The sequence below is a fragment of the Scylla paramamosain genome, chromosome 6, assembly GCF_035594125.1.
Source record: "Scylla paramamosain isolate STU-SP2022 chromosome 6, ASM3559412v1, whole genome shotgun sequence".
Taxonomy (NCBI): domain Eukaryota; kingdom Metazoa; phylum Arthropoda; class Malacostraca; order Decapoda; family Portunidae; genus Scylla; species Scylla paramamosain.
The window spans coordinates 35904497-35914496 of NC_087156.1; the positions used below are offsets into that span (position 1 = coordinate 35904497).

Genomic DNA, 10000 nt, shown 5'->3' on the forward strand with positions numbered 1-10000 from the left:
TATTACACAGTTTTTTGTTTATAGAAGGATGTGTTGCATACAGCAACTGCCCTCTTTGCTTTAAACCAATCAGAAAGATACTTAAGTTTTTCTAGTATATCTGTGGGCTGTTGTTGTGTACCTACAGCATGGCATACAACTTTCTTCACTTAAGGATCATTCTCATTTATGACCTTGTACTGGGAATGGCTATCCATTTTGCTATGTTGCCAAAGGAATTGTGGGCCGTTCCACCAGATCTTGCTATTACACAATTCATCCGCTGTCATGCCTCTAGATGCATGATCTGCTGGGGTATATATATACTGTGTCTCTACAAATTTCCACTGATCTGGTGAAGTGTGATCTCTTATTGTTTCTACTCTATTTGCAGCAACATATACATGGAATCTCTTTGCTTCATTTGCAATGTAACCAAGGACTACTTTGCTGTCTGTCCAAAATACTTCTTCACATTATTATACTCAAGTTCTCCCTTCAAGAGTTTATGGATTCTAACTGACACCACTGCTGCTGCTGCTGCTGCTAGTTCTAGTCTGGGAATTGTTATGGTTTTTAGAGGTGTGACACGTGACTTTGCCATTACTAATGCACAATGAATTCGGCCAGTCTTGCTAATTAATGTAATATATGAGCACTGGCCACATCCCTCTTGACAGGCATCTGAAAAGTGATGGAGTTCAACCTTTCCTACTTCCCCAAAGTCATGGGGTTTGTAGCATCTAGGTACCTTTAGCTGATCTAGTTTGTGCAGCTCATCCTTCCATTTTATCCATTTAGGTTTGACATAATCTGGCACCTCATCATCCCATTCAACTGCATTCTTACATAATTCTTGTAAAATTTGCTTTCCAGTCAGTATGAGAGGTGACACCAGACCTAATGGATCATATATAGAGGTCACTGTTGACAGAATGCCTCTCCTGGTGAGTGGCTGGTCTTTCACCTTTATTCTAAATTGAAATGTGTCAGATTCTATGCACCACTCAACTCCCAAAGTTCTTTCTATAGGCAGTGTGTCTTCATTCTTACTAAAATCCAAACTTTTAATTCCATCTGCTCTCTCATGAGGAGAAATTGCAGCTAATACAGCTTTGTTGTTGTTTGACAAGAACTTATGAAGGTTGAAACCTCCCTTGTAACATAATTCTTTGCTCTGCTGAATAAGAGTGACAGCTTCATCCATTGTAGCTACTGACTTCAAACCATCATCAACATAAAAGTTGTTTGTTACAAACTTGGCCGCATCAGCATAAAAGGGCCAGATTCTCAGGAAACCCTTTGTATTATTTGTATGTGCAATATTTTTCTATCCTCTGTGTCTATTGTTTTATGTCCAAAGGATGGGTGGCAGGTTGCATCATCCTTCTTTGTTGTGCAGGCTTTAGTCCAACAATATATGTATCAATCAATCAATCATCTTGGTAATAAAAAGAATAATAACAATAATTTTTAACTTTATTTTCTCGGTTCTATTTCCTTTCTTTAATAATAATGATGAAAAAAAATAATAATTATATAATTTAATATAACCTAACATAGCCTATCTTAGCTCATAACAGAAATAGGTAGGTCAGTTAAGTTAGGCCAGACTAAACTGCCTTACTTTAGGTCACTCATGTAAGAGAATTATTGATCTTATTGTGCTAAATCCTAAGGACTCCTGCTATCTGATGTCATTCTACTTCTGTTCTCTTTCAAATTTCTCCTCATCTCCCTCCACTCCTTTGCACCGCTGTAAAGGGTCTTGGCGCACTCCCTTACCTCCTCCTCCTCCTCCTCTGACGAACAGTTCCAGTGGTACTTGAAGAGGCCGCTCAGTTTAACAAGCTCATTCTGGCTCACCTGGAAGACAAGTGCCAGTGAATTAGTATGGAAGCTTGGGTGAAAATACAGAAGCAGGAAGAGAGTTTCAGAGTGTACCAGTGAAAGAGATAGAAGATTGAGAATGGTGGTTAACTGTTGTATTCAGAATGTGGAGAGAGAGAGAATAGGGGTGAGGGAAAGTAGAAAGTCAAGTCTTGTATAGCAAGGCTGCAGATTACAATTCACCTGTAGCTGTAATCAGTTGTTTACTCATTGATACTCAGTGCCTCCCAGCTGACCCATGCCTCTGGTCTCCTGGTGGCTTTGCTTCTCCCCAGACACTCATCCTAGCACTCCTAGCTCTCCTGCATCATCATAGTACACTAGTGTTGTGAAAACTATCTATATTTTGTGCTGCCCTGTCTAAGAGTCTGGATTAGCACACCTAAAATGAAGAAGCACTGTGTTGTTCCCTGTACTTTGCGTCTTTCTGGTCCAGTGTTGTCTTGATCACCGTGCACTGGTGTTACGAAGCCCTGTGTCTTGTGGCGTCACATCCAACAGTCTGGGATCTGAAGCATCATGGATGTTGTTCAGTGCCTCAAAAACTCAATTCCTCCAATTCAATTCCTATGGTGAGGCCATAGGATGACAGATTAACAAGATTTCTACATCATTAATGGGAGAAACATTCTTGACAACCCTGCTCATCATCTATGTGAGGTTTGAGAAAGTTGTGGTGAGGGAGCAAACCGTTTGTGAATACTGGCCTGTGTGTGTGGCAAACACTCTGCCACAACAGAAAATATTGATAAGTTAAGTCTGGCTTGCTTGAAGTAGGAAGTATTTGCTTGAAGCTTGATGTGCATTAGAGAAAAGAGCTTGCTTAAAAGAGAGAGAAAGAGAAACAGGGGGAGGAAATGGAAGCATCTGCATTTGATTTCAAGTATTACAGTTCCTAATAATTGTGGCACCACTGTGAATTACTGGCCATTAAATTTGCTTGGGTTAGATAAAAATTGCATTAATTTTTTTGAGGATCAGTATTTTAGAATGAATGAATAACAAACACATTTTATATGTGCAATAAAGAGGGATTAATGACAGCTTTAGATATTCTCTCTCTCTCTCTCTCTGTGTCTACCATTCACTCAGTTACCCCTCTGCATTGATACACACCCCCAGACCACCTCCTCGCACCTCCCATCAGTACATCACCACTGCACTCAAGCTCCACTGCTCTCAGCGCCTCACCACCAGACGTTGCAAGGGCCCTATTCTGAAACGCCTTGCTCTCTTGCCATGACTATTTTCCAAGGCCACAGAGATGATCAGCCGGGTTCTCAAGAGTGTTTATCATGTTATTAATGTGGAATTCTTGTTAATATGCCACTAGAACCATAAATACACCCTTAGAAACCTGTGTAACATCAACTAGAGAGCTTTTTTTAATGTAGTGGAGGTGCAGTGCAGAAGCGTTTGAGAATTTTGAGTCTTATGATCCAACCAGACCAACATTTCAGATACACGCATCACTGTAACCTTCCTTATCTCAGTCATTGAGTTAATGTGGCCAGGCCACATGCTGCTTCTGTCTCCAAGAACACACCTACTCATTTCACTGATATAAGCAACCTTTTCAAAGTCCCTCAGAGCCTCTTCCATTTCTAACAACAACCAATATTTAATGGGCTCCTAAACACACACACACACACACACACACACACACACACACACACACACACACACACACACACACACACACACACACACACCTGCAAGAATTTGTCTTACCCTTAGCCAGTACTCATCTTATACATATAAACAGCAAAGTGAATGAGTGTTGTGGGCATAGCATTGCACCACTGCCTGCATAAGTTACTAAAGCTGTGACGCACCTCACATGCCTTGCCTGTCACCTTGCCTGTGGTCTGGGGAGGGGTGGGGTGGGGTGTTACGTCGCTGGTGGTGGTGGTGGTGGTGGTGGTTACTGGAGGAGGCTTGGTGAGGGCTGGGGTGGGTGGAGGGTGGCTCAGGCTGGGGGGGGGGTGGCATCATCATCATCAGCTGTGACACGGCTGGGAGAGTACCTGCAAGAGAGAGAGAGAGAGAGAGAGAGAGAGAGAGAGAGAGAGAGAGAGAGAGAGAGAGAGAGAGAGAGAGAGAGAGAGAGAGAGAGAGAGAGTTACAATGTTTAGAATCGAGTCAGTCACGCCAGCCAGCCTCTCTCTCTCTCTCTCTCTCTCTCTCTCTCTCTCTCTCTCTCTCTCTCTCTCTCTCTCTCTCTCTCTCATTCATTTTCCTTGTATTTCTCTAAATTTTATTTCTTCTTTATCTTTCTTCCTTTCCTTCTATTTCTTTCCTTTCATCTTCTTTTCCTTCCTTCCTTCCTTCCTTCCTTATCGTTTCTTATCTTCCTTCCTTTCTTCAATCTTTTCTTCCTTCCTTCCTTCATTTAATTAATTCACACACACACACACACACACACACACACACACACACACACACACACACACACACACAGGGAATTCTGGAGAGAGAGAGAGAGAGAGAGAGAGAGAGAGAGAGAGAGAGAGAGAGAGAGAGAGAGAGAGAGAGAGAGAGAGAGAGAGAGAGAGAGAGAGAGAGAGAGAGAGAGAGAGAGAGAGAGGGGGTGGGGTGTTTTAGGAGGTAATATAATGGTAAGTTATTGTTTTACCTCCAAGCCATTCCTCCTTCTCCTCCTCCTCCTTTCTTCTTTATCGTGGAATATCTCTTTATCTTACCATTATTCTCATTCTTGTTCTTTTCTCCTCTTCCTCCCCCCCTCTCTCTCTCTCTTTCAAACAAACAAACAAACAAACACGTCTTTTTCTTTCCCTCCTTTTAACTCCCCAAAACTTTCACTCTCCCATTTCCATCTCTTGAAATTTCCCCATTCTCAGCCCATTAACAGCCAAAACACCCCCATTACCACCCATTAACACATGCAGAGCTCCAGTGACACCCTCTCCCACCCCATTCCCACCCCCATAAACAAACTTACCATCCCCTTCACCCCCAAACACCCCAAAAAACACACCATTCACTCGCTCATCACCCCTTGCCTTACTTACCCACAGACTTGGCATCGAGGGTTTTGGGGGAGGGGGAGCGGGGGGGGGGGGAGACTCGCTGTTCTCCCCCCTTGTGGAACCCCATGGAGAACATCTCTGCCTCGCTCATGATCCGGAGGTCGTCATCAAATACTGCCGCAGGGGGAGAGTACCCATAGCCCTTGCCCTGGGGGAGATGGGGAGATTAGTGTGGGGACGAAATGGGGAGGTTGGGGGAAAGAAGGGTGTAGTGAGACTGGAAGGTAGGTTATGATGGAAATGGGGGAATCAGGGCAGCAGATGGGGAGGTTAAGGTGAGGAGTTTAGTCTGGGGAGGTTAGGAGAAGGAAACTGAAGGGAAAATGTGTGCTTAGTTTAAGGTGTGAGATGAGGAGATGGGGAGATTAATTTGAGGGTATGGGGAAATGGGAAGGTTAGGGGAGAGAGGGAAATGGGGAGGTGAGAGTGACGTTTGGAAAGGGAGAAAAATAGGGATTAGTAAGAGGAGATGGGAAGATTCATTTTGGGGAGATTGTGGGAGGTGGGGGGAGGGTAGTGGTGGTATTAGAATGGGGAGATGGGAAAATTTGTTTAACAGAATATGGAGGTGGGGAGATCAGACTGGTGGGGAGATGGGAAGATTGTGTTCGGTTTTAGTGTAACTGGAAAGGTTAATTATATGGGTCTTGTATTTTGGGGGAGGTTAATTCAGGCAGGAGATGGGGAGGTTAGTTTGGGGAGTCTGTTAAGGGCAGTGTTTGTTTGTGTCATTGGGGAGATTACCTAAGACGATTATATCGGAATTCATTACATCAATATAAAAAAAAAAAAAAAAAAAAAAAAAAAAAAAAAAAAGGGGAGATTAGTTTGGGGAGATTTGGGAGAGGGGAGGTTAAAATAACAGCGTTGTACACCTGTGGGGAAAATAGACATTAGTACACCTGAGTTAATGTAATTAGCAGAGGCAAAGTAAGGAAGAGGGGAGAGGGGAGGGAAAGAACAGAATCTCCTCTTACTAACCTCCCTATTTCTCTGCTCTGCCTTGGGGCTGTGATGGTGGTGGTGAGAGCCTCCCACTCCCTGGCTGCGCAGCCCCAGCCCCGCCGCTCGTAGGGGTACACCTCACCCAGTGGGGAGGGGGAGCGGCAGGGGGACCTCAGCCCCCCGGGAATGGGAATGGCGCGGGGAGTAGCGTGGGGAGCGGCTGGGTGGTGAGCGGCCCCGCTCCGGGGAGGCACGGCGGTCTGGGGGTGATGAGCGGCGCCCCGGGGAGAGGGTAACAGAGAGCGGGTAACACGGTAACACGGCGTGGGGAGCGCTGGGGGCTCCAGCGGTCGCGGGGTGGGGCAGTGTAGTGGTGGTGGTGGTGGTGCTGGTAGCATGGACTGCGCCACCCTGTGGGGCTGGCGCGGCGCCCCCCATCGGGGCTCCACGGGGGGCTGCGGGAGAAGGGAGGACTGATGCTGCTGTGGTACTGCACCACGGGGCTGTGGTACTGGCAGTGGTCTGGGGGCGGGGAGCCCTCGGGGGTGTGGCAGCCGCCACACCCTGAGTAGCCATCTGGCCTGGCGGTGAAGCAGGGAAGCCGCCAGCATGTGGGGGGCGCTCTGGGGTGTGTGGGCCGTGGCAGTGGTCTGGGGGCGAGGAGCCCTCGGGGGTGTGGCGGCTGCCACGCCCTGAGGCCGCCACGCCACGCACTGAGTAGCAATCTGGCCTGGCCGTGAAGCAGGGAAGAGGCCAGCATGTGGGGGGCGCTCTAGGGTGTGCGGGCTGTGGTGGTAGGGGCGGGCTGGGCTGCGGGAGTACTATAATAATAATAATAATAATAATAATAATAATAATAATAATAATAATAATAATAATAATAATAATAATAATATTGCTACTACTACTATTACTACTACTACTACTGCTACTACTATTATTATTATTATTGTTATTTTATTAAGTTTGGAAAAAAACGAATAAGAGAGAGAGAGAGAGAGAGAGAGAGAGAGAGAGAGAGAGAGAGAGAGAGAGAGAGCGCTAACGGTTTTTTCCCACGGGAATGGTCGCATGATGCCTTTCTTGCCCGGAAAGCGTCTCTGACTGAAGATGCAATCTATAAATTTATCAGATATAGGATATTTCTGATTTCATGATAAGAAATGTTGGAAAATGTACACCTAAAATGAAACTTCATTTATAATTCTACCACAATTAATAAGAAAGTTACAGATTTTTTCTTTATTTATGCATATTTTTTTAAGTGTCACTGACACATTACCTTTATTCCATTAATATTAATACTACTACTACTACTTCTACTTCTACTACTACTACTACTACTACTACTAATACTACTACTACTAATATTGCTAATACTACTATTACTACTACTATTACTACTACTACTACTACTACTACTACTACTACTACTGCCTGGCGGCTGACCATACGTACGTACATACATCGAAGGCGTAAGGTCCCGGCCGGCGTGGATTCATGTGTCATGAGCAGGGTGAAGGCCGCAGGAAGCCAAGGCCTGGTAAGTGTTAGCGCGAATCAAGGCGGTGCTGAGGTCCCTGGCCGGCGGCGCGGAATCGTGTGTCATGAGCAGGGTGAAGGCCGCGGCGCCACGCCACCACGGCCCGCGGCGGCCTGATCATGATGACAATAATGTAACCACACCTGTTCACGGGCGGGCGGCGTGCCTCTCCCGGCGGCGGGGGGGGGAGAGAGAGAGAGAGAGAGAGAGAGAGAGAGAGAGAGAGAGAGAGAGAGAGAGAGAGAGAGAGAGAGAGAGAGAAATATGTAATAATAATAATAATAATAATAATAATAATAATAATAATAATAATAATAATAATAATAATAATAATAATATCTAAAACATTCTCTCTCTCTCTCTCTCTCTCTCTCTCTCTCTCTCTCTCTCTCTCTCTCCTAGTGGTAATTTAAAAGATTTCTTAAATGAATTGGAGAATATTATTGTTTGTATCTGGTCCTAAGTGAACTACATTCAACATTCAATGAATATTGAATTGATCCATGTGGTCAACTGGCTGGAATCCAATAAATTATCTCTTAACATAAACAAAACTCACTATATGGTGGTGTGGCTGGTGGTGGGTGGGGCGGGGCGGGGCTCGGGGGCCGGGGGATGCAGGACGGGGGGCTCGTCGTCGTCGCTGTCATGTCCCCCGGGGGACACCGGCGCCCCTCCGATGGGGGGCACCTCCCGGGGCGGCGAGGCTGGTAGGGACTCCTCCCTGTGGGCAGGCGTGGGGCAGGGCAAGGGGACGGATAAGGGGGGCAGTGGGGCAGCTGCCATGGGAGGAAGGGGGACCGGGGGCTTGGGTCTTGGCAGGGGGTCCTTCTTGGGCCTGGGGATGGGGGATGGCGGGGTGATGGTGAAGGTGACGGGCGGCTTGGGGATGTTGGTGAGGTCCAGGGTGGGTGGGGGAATGGGGATGGCATCCAGGGTGTCTGGGGTGGGGGGGCGGGGCGGGGTGGGTGGGGCAGAGGAGGAGGAGGAGAGGGACATGTTGGAGGGGCTGTGCCTCTCACTCTCTCTGGTAGGGTACGGAATATCCTCTAAATTGAATGTCTTTGCCCCGGATGCCCCGCTGGAGGAGTCCGGGGTCAGGTCATAGTACCCAGACGTGTCGCTGGCCGGGTAGCTCCTCTCTGACCCTGAGGTGACCCGGAATGCCCCGGTTCTGCCCCGTTTTGGCGATGACTCCCTTGGTGACTCCTTGCTATCGACCCCAACCGAGCCAATGGGGAAAGTGGCTCCTCTTCCTCCTCCTCTTCTTCCTCTTCCTCCTCTTCCTTCTCCTGTTCTTGCAGTCTTCTTGGTGGAGTATAAGAGGGGCTTTCACCATTATCCGAGTGTCTGCTGAATCTTCTACCCTCTTCTTGTTCCTCTTCCTCTTCCTCCTCCTCCTCCTCCTTCTTCTTCCTCGAGGTGATGCGTTTATCGTCCTCCTCCTCCTCCTCTCTGCCACTTATTGCAGTCCATTCTTATTTCCTCTTCCTCTTATCTCTTGTAAGTCTTCTCTCCTCCTCCTCCTCCTCCATTTGTACTGAACTATCACTGCTCTTCCTCCTCCTCTTGACCCTCTTCCTCTCTTTCTCCTTCCTCTTCTTCTTTGCCTTCTTTTCCAGTTTCTTCTGCCTCCTCTTCTCCTTCATTTGCTTCTTCCTCTTCTTCTTCATCTTCTCCAGGGTCTTCTGTTCTTTCTTCTCCTCTTCCTCTTCCTCCTCCTCCTCTCTCATCCTCTTTCTTCTTCTTTCCTCCTCCTCTTCTTCAATTTTCATGTAGTCTTCCTCCTCTTCTTTATATAGTGATGTGACCTCTCTCTTGCATCTTCCTTCCTCCTCCTCCTCTTCCTCTTCCTCCTCTTTCTCCTCTCCTCCTCCTCCTCCTCCTCCTCCTCCTCCTCCATCCACCATCATAAGGAAAGCTTCGTATTCTTCGGTCAAACAATCGGGGAAGACCTTTGCCTCACTCTTCCTTCTCTTCCTCCTCCTCCTCCTCCTCCTCCTCCTCTTCCTCCTCTTCCTTCATCTTCTCTGGGATAGTCTATTCCTCTTCCTCCTCTTCCTTCACCTGTACCTCCTGGTCTTCCTCTTCCTCCAAATTCTTGATTATATTTTTATTTTCCTTCCTCTCCTCCTTCTCTTCCTCCTCTCTCTCTCCCCTCACTTCTGTCCGTCCACTTGCTCTTCTGTGTCAGAGTCCCACTTGGACTTGGCCGACTTGTGTGCGGGGGGCTGGGGCAGGGGGCGGGGCAGGGGGTGGGGTAGCAGAGGCAGGGACACAAGGTACTGTCCTTACTTCCTCTGGCCAGTTGTCAACGTGGAGATACCAGCATTTCTGTGCACGGGTGGGTGGATGGAGCGGACCTGCGTGGCCTGTGCGTCCGTGCGTCTGTCCTTCTCCTTTGCCCTGGGGCGGTCCATTCTGTCGACCCTCTCCGGCCTGTCCCTGCGCCCCCGTTCTTTGTTTCTGTTCAGCCGAGCCTCGTTCTCCTCCGGCCGGACCTTCATGGTGCAGCCCTTGGGCTCAAAACGCTTCAGCTCCTCAGGGGTGTCCAGCAGCTTGGCAATCGGGGCCAGGCCAGGACCGTAAGGGT

At 47.6% G+C, this 10000-nt stretch overlaps 1 protein-coding gene across 6 annotated transcripts in view; it reads right to left on the reverse strand.

Annotated features, from left to right (window-relative positions):
* Nucleotides 1–1440: 1440 nt before the first annotated feature.
* Nucleotides 1441–10000, reverse strand: part of LOC135101675 (uncharacterized protein K02A2.6-like) — a 55113-nt gene continuing 46553 nt past the window's right edge. For 2 of the 6 annotated variants that reach the window (XR_010269365.1, XM_064005996.1), the window contains 3 exons: nucleotides 3731–3896; nucleotides 2252–2378; nucleotides 1441–1845 (listed from right to left, as the gene is read on the reverse strand). The gene's annotated coding sequence lies outside the window, so the exon portion shown is untranslated. Of the gene's footprint in view, nucleotides 1846–2251; nucleotides 2379–3704; nucleotides 3897–10000 lie in introns of all 6 variants that reach the window. The other 4 variants (XM_064005998.1, XM_064005997.1, XM_064005999.1 and 1 more) reach the window with 4 other exon arrangements.